The following is a 10,398-nucleotide window of genomic DNA, read 5'->3' as shown; positions in this document are numbered from 1 at the left end:
GTTGCCTTCATTGGTTAATTAATAAAGAAACTGCTTGGCCTGATAGGTCAGAACATAGGTAGGCAGAGTAGACAGAACAGAATGCTGGGAAGAAGGGAAGTGAGGCAGACGCCATAGCTCTCCTCTCCGAGATGCACGCCGGTTAGACTCGTCCCGGTAAGCCACAGTCAAGTGGCAATATGCATTAATAGAAGTGGGTTGAATCAATATATAAGAGCTAGCCAATTAAGAGGTTATAACTAATGGGCCAGGCAGTGTTTAAATGAATACAGTTTCCATAATTATTTCAGATAAAGCTAGCCAGGCGGCAAGAGCACACCCAGCTGTTGCTCCTTCTACAAAGGGTCAAGAGTTCAAGGTTATCCTCAACTACATAGTAAGTTTCAGGCCAATCTGGACTACATGAAACCTTCTCTCTCTCTCTCTCTCTCTCTCTCTCTCTCTCTCTCTCTCTCTCTCTCTCTCTCACACACACACACACACACACACACACACAAATACAAATAAGGAACAGACAAATTATTTGAACAAAACTACTGTGATACTGTGAGTCAATCTTATAATCTGGACAGCTACTGAGTGACTTCCTGGTAGGTAGCATATATGATGGGGATACACTCACATCCCAGGCAAGGCAGAAAAGGGCATTGTAAGGTTTCCATGGCCAACTCAGGAATGTTGACACTTTAAAACTTATGAATTATTTCTGAAATGTTTATTTCCAAATACTCCATTTTAGTATTTTTCATTCTTGGTTGACTGCAAGTTATGGAAAACACAGGAAGCAGAGATATAGGTGGTGGAGGACCCCTTTGCAACACCGGATGTTTTAGTTAGACCCCAAAAAGAAACACCTATTAACACAAGATTGATGGCCAAAGGAAATCTTGCAATGGAGCTCTCCCACAGTAGACAGGGCAGGCTAGTGATGAGGCAGCCTGCTGGGGTGGGTGAGACACAGAAAGTGCCCTTGCTGATCTCTTTCCACGTACACCTGTGCTTGTCTGTACATAAGCTTTTTCAAGAGACCTGTGTAACATGAAGGGGCCTGCTTGTTGGGGTTTTTGTCCCGCCCGGTACCGCAACAAGCCTGCAAGCCCCAAAGAAAATCACACGGAGTCTACATTAGGTTATAAACTGATTGGCCCATTAGGTCAGGCTACTTATTAACTCTTATAACTTATGTTACCCCATTATCCTTACTACGTTAGCCACACGGCTTAGTACCTTTCTCAGCTGGGCAGCTTACATCCTGTCTCTTCGGTGGTTTGCACAGGAGTGTCGGAGGAAGCTTCCTGCTTTCCAGAATACTCCCATTCTCTTTGCTCCACCTTTACTTCCTGTCTGGTTTTCCTGCCTATACTTCCTGCCTGGCCAATCAGCATTTATTTAAAATATGACAGAATACAGACAATTTTCCCACACCAGACCTGTCCCAAGGTGACTTCATAACCTTATTGCCTTAACAATCATAACAATGTCCATGTCTAGCAAGATGCTGTGTACATAGTAGATGCTAAAGAAAAATTATTTGGAGTGAAAGAACTAAATCCAGATGGAAGTTGCCTTCAGAAGTCTTCTGTCTCTTCCTTGCCTTTCTTTTTTCACCGTAAGCATCTTCCTACCCAGGGCTATCCATGAGATCTCTCTTGGTCCAGACCTTAAAGTATGGTGGATCAGTTTGTGTTGTTGCCAAACCATGCTCCTGTCTTTGAAAATGCGAGTTTTAAAAATCGTATCTGACCAGGAATTCTGCAATAGTGGGAAAGACTGTGTCTCGTCACACACACACACACACACACACACACACACACACATTGTTTCACCTTGCCCTCATGGTGCCCCAGGCTTTATTCACACCACCACACAGTGAGCAAAGGAACACTGTGAACGTGGTGAATGTGGTGAGCTCAAGGTCACAAAGCTAATAGTGATGTAAATCTCCATCTTCCCAACTCCAGAGCCCAGCACCCATGATCATTCCCTTGTAGGATATATATACACACAAAGATTGGAAAGAGAGGAGCCCAGGCACATAAATCTCCAAGGTGCCAGTGAACCCTATGGAGTGGAATAAAAGAGGCACAAATTGATGTGTGAGGAACCAAACATTCCGCCTACAATTAAGTTAGTCCTGGGGCTGGAGAGATGATGCCTTAGTGCTTACGAGAGCTTGCTTCTCGTGTAGAAGACCAGCATTCTGTTCCCAACACCCACATCAGGAACCTCATAATAGTCCAGGGAATCCAACACCCTCTTCTGGGCTCTGTGGACATCTGCACACACATGCACACACACACACACACACACACACACACACACACACACACACACCAAATACCTAAAGAATTTCAAAAACCAAACTGTCCTGGTATTCTCCGGCACATACCTGTCTCACCCCTGGCTACCACTTACAGCCTGCAGGGTGCAAGATCCCCATTGTCTACCAGGGTGAGGGCACATCAAGTTCCAGGAGCTTTAGTGGTGCTGAGGGTCCTGCAATTGTTTCCCATCTGTGAAAGAGTTTATTTTCATCCCCTTTCTAGCATATGACCAGCTGGGAGTGGGACCTCTCTGGCAACAGCACTCTGACAAACCAGTTCCCCTCTCCAGCTGCAGCTTGCGTTCACCTTGAACCATCAGACCCCATCCCCAGTGGGCCTAGTGTGTTTAGCTGCTGTATCAGAAGTGGCAATATTTCAACATGAAATGTGCTGACCTTCTGTGATGAGTCCTCCCAGTGAGTCTCCTGCCTTCCACCAAACACGAGGTTTCTTTTTATAGAACGCAGTCAGATCTCTCCCTGAAGGTGTGCTGTCGTTCAGTGAGAGAGGAGGCTGTGATTTGTGTATCATTCTGTGGGTTTAAATAACACTTGGGCAACAGTCAGCTGAAGTTTGGTTCTTACGGAGCCTGGGAAGATTGTCTGTTATTCCTTAGAATGGCCTGGGTTGCGGTGGGGAGGGAGAAGGGAGATGCAGGCTGATTTTTGGCAGCTCTAAGGAGACATGAAAAGGAGAAGAAAGCCCCTTGCCCTGAGATCTATTGCCTTTCTTGTCGAGAGTTCAACACAACTGATAATTATAGCCAAAACGGCCTATAGAGATGATGTGTGTTTTCAGCCTGTGTCTTCGTAACAACATCTCAAGCAAGGATGTGGACAAGTGACCTGTGCTTCTGAGGGCAGACTGTGAAAGTCTACAGTGTTTGACATGTAAGTCTTACCATGTTAGTGTTCCTCTCTCACCCTTAAATCCAGTGTGTCTCATAAAACCACCTCAACGATTTCGTTCATAAAGGAAATTCTTTAAGATACGAAGATTAAGTAAGGGGCTGAAGAAATGGTTCAGGGATTAAGAGCACTAAATGAGCTTCCAGGGGACCCAGATTTGACTCTCAGCACCCTCATGGCTCACAACCACCTGTAACTCCAGGTTCAGGGGAATCTGATGCCCTCTGCTGGCCTCCTTGGGCACTGCATGCAGTGGTTCACAGACGTCAGGGCAAAACACCCATATACATAAAATAAGGTGAAAAGAAAAAGACTCAGACCAGTTCATATATTTTACATATTTTTAAAGTTGTCTTGCTTTTCTTTTCTTTTCTTATCCTTTCTTTTCTTCTCTTTTTCTTTTTTCTTCGCTTTCTTTCTTTTCTTTTCTTTTCTTTTTTTTTCTTAGCATTTAAACTTTATAAACAATGCTCTCTGAGGAATATAACTTGGAAAGCTACGGGATCACATATAGCCATCATGAAAAGTGCACATGGCCTTTCTGGTAATTCTGTCTGAATGCTTGATAAGCTCACTGGCTCTGTTTTACCCTGGGTCCTCTTGAAATCTTTTCTATTACTTAGTTACGGCGACACAGGGGAAGGGGACTATCAGGCTGCGGGTGGCTATGGGTCTGGGTCCTCTCACCTTTGCTAACACCACCGTTGCCCTCTCCCATAACTGAGAGCTGACGCGGTGGTAGGGGCCGGAGCTTGGAGTCCCCATTTTGAAAAGATAACCAACTCTGGACATGCACTCATCCGACATGGGCAGTCTTTGGGGATAAAGCCTGTGATTTGTCATCACAGTCAGAGTCTGGACCTGAAGCTAGGCAGTCTGGGTTTCAGTCCTACTTTAGTTTCCCCACCAGTCAAGCCATGTCTCCTCCCGAGCTGCTGTGCTGATGGCTACATGAGCGCACATGCAAGGAATGCTCGGGATGTAGCCTGGGCCTACGTGTCAAGTACCGAACGCCGCTCCGTGAAGATCAGACTAGATATGACATGCTGTCTATAATAACTCTATTATGGCGTCCATACCAGACGAGCTGAAAGAGGACATCAAGTTCTGGAAAGAAAATAGTAGCTAGTTGGAAGGATTGATCAAGAAAGGGAAGAAGGGAAGATTTGGGGTACGATTCTTGTAACAGTATCTTGTTTAGGGGTTCCCTTGCACAGACCTAAAGGCCTGGGAGTCAGGAGTCGGGGAGGTCAAGGCGTGGTCCCTGGCTCACAAGCTCTATGTGCTAATCCTATTTGTAAGGGCACCGTTGGGCTCACCAGGGGGCGCTGCACGCTTTCAGCATGTTTGTCAGTGCTGAGAGGCCTATCTTGAACTCAAGACCCTCCAGGTTGGCTGGTTTCTCCACTTTCGGGGATCCTCACTGTGACTCACGCTCTCTAACTTCATTTGCTTGTGCCTGCCTCAAACACTGCAAGTTCCCTTTGTTCTCCTTCCTGTGATTTCAGTCGTTAATAATTGGACTGTTCCTGCATACGTAGAAACCACAGAAAGCTTGAGTCCATGCTCACCAGAGGGCAGCCACCTGGCTGTCCCCTAAATATCATGCATACATTTTCACTTCAGTGCATCTTTAATATCACGTGTCTGGATGTATGCGTGCTCACACCCATGGGATCAAACATTTTAAAAAACGTTTATAATTATTTTACCCTAAACTATATGATGCCTTGCTTCTCCTCTTCCATAGGGCTTCCAGCTTCCTGGGTTCATTCTGCATTCCTATAAATGTCCTGTCTAGAATATTTAGTCTCACCCAATGCCAGGCATGCTGCAATACCTGAAAGTTCAAGAAAGAGAAGGAGAAAATTGTCTCATCTCAGTTTACTGTCGTGTGACTGTACCATCATCCATCCATCATCCCTTATCTATACACAAGTCTTCTTGCACTCTTAAGACTCTCTAGGAGAGATAGATAGATAGATCGATATATATAGAGATAGATAGATACATAGATACATAGATAGATGGATAGATAGATAGATAGACACTAGATAGATAGATAGATAGATAGACACTAGATAGATAGATAGATAGATAGATAGATAGATAGATAGATAGATAGATAGATAGACACTAGATAGATATAGATAGATAGATAGATAGACACTAGATAGATAGATGGATAGATAGATAGATAGACACTAGATAGATAGATAGATAGATAGATAGATAGATAGATAGATGGATAGACACTAGATAGATAGATAGATAGATAGATAGACACTAAATAGATAGATAGACAGACAGACAGACAGATAGACACTAGATAGATAGATAGACAGACAGATAGATAGATAGACAGACACTAGATAGATAGATAGATAGATAGATAGATAGATAGATAGACAATAGATAGATAGACACTAAATAGATAGATAGTTGATAGATAGACACTAGATAGATAGATAGATAGATAGATACTAGATAGATACTAGATAGATAGATAGATAGATAGATAGATAGATAGATAGATAGAGAACTTCTCAACTTTTGTCTGTGTGTAGTATATGCTGTGTGTGTGTGACATACGCATGTATGTTTGCGTGTGTGTGTGTGTGTGTTGGGAGGATGGTGGTGCCTGCTTGTGCATATGTGGAAGCCAAGCATTAACACTGATTGTCTTCCTCTATTGTGTAGTGTGAATTCTATTTGATCTTAATTAAATCCTGGACTCAGAAGAAGGGGTAAATGCTGAAAGATCAGAGAGTCAGAAGCAAGCCAGATCCACTTCTTACCTCATCAGCTCCTCAGTCTGAAAGGGGACCAGCTCCTGTCTGCCGGCCTCATATTCCTCTCTCCACCCAGCCATATCACTTCCCTGCTTCTTCTTCCTTAGTGCTGGGATTAAAGGCACGTGCCTCCCAAGTACTGGGATCAGAGGCATGAGATCCCAAGTGCTGGGAATAAAGGTGTGTGCCACCACTGTCTGGCTGGCCTCTATGGTTAGCTAGTGGCTAACTCACACTCTGATCTCCAGGCAAGCTTTATTTGTTAGAGCACAAACAAATTATCACCACACTAGTGCTATGTATTCCTCCCCCCCCCCCCCGCCGAGACAGGATCTCACAGTGAACCTGAGGCTTGCCATTTCTTTAGGCTGGCTGGCCCAGGATCCACCTGTCTTGTTCTCCAGCACCAGACTGCTGATAGGCTTTGCCCTGCCTTACTTTTACACGGAAGCTGGGCATTCAGACGCAGGTCCTCATGCATGACTGGCATTACTCACCGAGTCCTCTCCCCAGCTCCTTTCTCAACTCTTAATCTCCTGACCATACCCAGCAGATACTGAGTGCAGTAAGAATGCCCACTTATTGGAGTGTGTGTGTTACATGTGTGTTGTTTGCAAAGGGCAGAAGCTCATTTCCGCTTTGTTCAAGAAAGAGATTTATTGCAGATAGTGTGCCTGCTAGAGTGAGGGCAATTTCAGGATGTTAGCAGGTTAGAGTTACCCACTTTCCACCACCCCCTGCCTGAGAGGTGTGGGGGCGTCGTCTCACTATGCATCCTAGGCCGATCTCCAATTCTTACCTGTCCCCCTGCCTCAGTCTCCTGAAATGCCGAGGTTACATGCACACAAGCCTACCAAGCCTAACATAACAAATGTTCTCACTGTTCCATAGCTGCCTGCTTTCCATCCACCCCTATGGCCTCATTTATTCCCTAGTCCCCAGCCTAAGTTCTGATTGGTCCAGATAATTCCTTTACAATCCTCTTCTTGCCAGTATTTCTCCTGGATTGATGCCCAGTCTATGGCTAGCTCACTTAAGTCAGGGGCACACTTTGATCTAATGAGTGTCACACCTGCCCACACGCTGCTACCTGGCAGCTTTGAAGGATGGAGGGGGAGGAGCTTAAAGGACACTCAGAGGGAGCAGTAGAGGAAACAAGAGCCCTGCAGTTCACAGCAGAGAATCCTCATAAAAGGGCAACATCATCAAATAGAGAGATGACCTGGAGCCCAGGGTGTGATTCAGGGCATAGTAGAGCATGGAGCCCAGAGTGCTATCATTGGCATGGTCCCAAACTAAAGCACTACTAGTGGGTAATTTTCCATGTCTGTGCCAAGCCTGGCACCCATGTTAATTCATCTAACCTTTTTATGATATCACATTTGCCCTGCCAGGCTTAGCAAGTACAAGTCAGGATGAATGCCCACGTGTCTCCTGTTTCATCGTGAGCCTTGAAAGAATTTGTTGTTTGTCTGAAATTCAGACTTAACAGAGAATGTGGTAGTTCAGTGGGAAGCCCTGTGTATTCCCATTTTACAGATGAGGACGTGGAGGCTCAGGGACAGCTGGTGTGCAGCACACAGGAGACGTGGCCAAGCAAGTCAGCTTTAGAGCTTATGTTCTGACCCATGATGTCACACTGGTGCCTTTAAGCCTGTGTCAGTGGCAGAGACACAGACAGACGGACAGATGGACACACACACACATGAAAAAATTCCCACCATTTTCCTCTGTTCTCGTTAATATCTCTCGAAAATAAAAATCTAAGACCAAACTGCCCTGAAGTGTTGGACCAATTAGAGTCTAAAGATGAACAGTAGAAATTTAAACAGGGGAGAGTCATATAAAAACATGTTTTTTGTTGTTGTTTGTTGGTTGGTTGGTTGTTTTTTTTTTCGAGATAAGGTTTCTCTGCAGCTTTGGTGCCTATCTTGGAGCTAACTCTTGTAGACCAGGCTGGCCTTAAACTCATAGAGACCCACCTGCCTCTGCCTCCCGAGTGCTGGGATTAAAGGCATGCGCCACCAAGCGTGGCTTAAGATGTGTTGACAATATTAAGTAAAATACCCTTCCTAACAAAAGGGAAAAGGGAATTAAGGACAGATAGAGCAGTCGTGGCTGAAAGTGGCTATCACCTGACCTAAAAGGCACTAACAGGAAGGCATTTGGAAACCTTGGCACTTCCAGCTACAGGGAGAGTTCCCCTGCTGCCCTGGGCACACACAGCCCACCCTGCTGGTGCCAAGGACACTGTCTGGAGGCTGCCATTGCATAGCAGCACTGGGCAGCCTGCCACTGTTGCACGGGGTACCTGGGGTATCTGCTTACTGATGGCCTCACCACAGCACAGGAAGCTGAAGACCAGAGGAAACCCTTTCCTTCCTCCATGACCTCTATCATTACAGCCCAGCACTGAGCCAGCTGGCACAGGAGCAGCGCCACAACCAGTAGAGTCAGCTCCGACGTTACAGAGCAGGCAAAGATGGTGGCTGTGGAGGGGAAAGATAGTGTGTGGCTGGCACAAGCAGGAAATCCATTCTTCAATCCAAGGATGGACAGAAGCCCAAACATCATCACGAGAAATGAACACAGCTTGACTAAGACAGGCGTCCAGACATCAAAAGTGAAAGGTTTGCATGAACTCATCTCTGTGAGTGGAGTTATAAAATGCGGCCTGCCCCAGGGGTGTGATGAAGCCAGGCAAGGTCGCAGGAAGCTCACTGTGGGGAGATGTGCGGAAGGCCGAGGGATTTCCAGGTGAGCGAGAGTCTGACAGGGTGTTAGCCTCGCTGAGAAGCTCAACTAGGAGAGACTGAGTCAAAATAAATAGTAAATCACCCGCAGATAGCTGAGACACCGAGAAGCCTCCTTCATTAGGACTTTGGCTCTTATGCCCCCGAGCCCTTGACATTTCTGGAGAGTCTAAGAGTGATGTGCGGAGAGGCAAGGGCGGCGACGTGACGAACTGTGAGGACCCTTTTCAGTGCCAGAAGGGACGCGATCTAAGAGGATGATGGATAGATTGTCCTGGAGGAGGAGAGGACGTCGTCTCGGGTCTCTGGCCTTCAGTCACGAGTGTCACCATAGGCAGCGCTTGCCGCCGCCGCCGCTTTTTTTTTTCTCAGAGCCACGACTTCCTCGCCTCCACAGCAGCCTCCCTAATTGCACTGTGTCCTCTCAGATTTGCTCTCTCAACAATCACGTCTGTCCTGCAAACTGCTGACTCTCTGCCTTGCTGGGGAAATTGAACACATCATTCTTTGAGAGCGCTGGTGTTGCCAAGGTCAGTCCAAGGGGCCGTTCTTTTGTATTGGAAGTATGCCTCACCTTCTTGTCTACCTTTGCAGTGGTGTCTCCTAGGATTGGTAAAACATTTACCTACCTGTCCACACACGCTCTGTGCTGATCGCCTCTGAACCTAAACCATCCGGTTGTTAGGAAAATAACTTGTATCTATAGCCATAACTTTGCCTCCACCCTCTTCCTTAGAGGACATGGCTGTACTCATGTGCTTTACACTTTCGTTTCCTAACACAGTTATAGAAGAAATAGAGTTAAAAAATAAATTAGGACATGACAAACTGTGAGGACCTCTTTTAGTGTTAGAAGGGTCTTGATCTAAGAGGATGATAGATAGATAGATAGATAGATAGATAGATAGATAGATAGATAGATAGATAGATCGTCCTTAAAGAGAAGAGGGAGTAAAGTCAGGGGTCTCTTGCCGTGTGTGTGTGTGTATTGCCAAGTATGTGTGTGTGTATATTGCCGTGTGTGTGTGTGTGTGTGTGTGTATAAAATTATATTTACACCAAAGTATGCAGCAGATTTCCTTGGTTCAAATCCCAGATCTCCAGATCTCTCACTTACCAGCTTGTCACACGGCTTCTCCCAGGGACACTAATGACAGACCTACGTAACTATTATATCCAAGATCAACTTAGGGAACCTATGAGAGCTCGTTGTGTTTGCTGACAGGGGCTGGAGGGAGGGGCTCTTTAAGGTCATCCTGCAGTGTAGACAGTCACAAAAGATGCAGCCTGAAGTCTCACCTTCGGCTAACCTCCCATGCTGTGTGGGATGCTGTGTGCTCCAGCATCCCCTACAATCCCATGATGCTGAGGGGCAGGAGACAGTGAGGGCTGGAATCCTAGATGGGTGTTCTGTGATCCTCTCCACTTTCTGCTTGGGAGTATTGATAGCTTTATAGCCCTGCTTACAGAACTAGCTGTCAGGTAGTGCTCCACTTATTTCCTTGCCATAGCTAAGGGACCGTGATCATGTCAATCAAACCTGGAGGAAACTGCTTTGCCCCATACAGGCATGCAAATTCATGTGAAAATTCTTTAGACTAGTTCTTCTCATTTACAAGTG

The sequence above is a fragment of the Myodes glareolus genome, chromosome 3 (genome assembly GCF_982192425.1).
Source record: "Myodes glareolus chromosome 3, mMyoGla1.1, whole genome shotgun sequence".
Lineage (NCBI taxonomy): Eukaryota > Metazoa > Chordata > Mammalia > Rodentia > Cricetidae > Myodes > Myodes glareolus.
The sequence above is the reverse complement of the archived record's forward strand: the minus strand, read 5'-3'. Positions refer to the sequence as shown.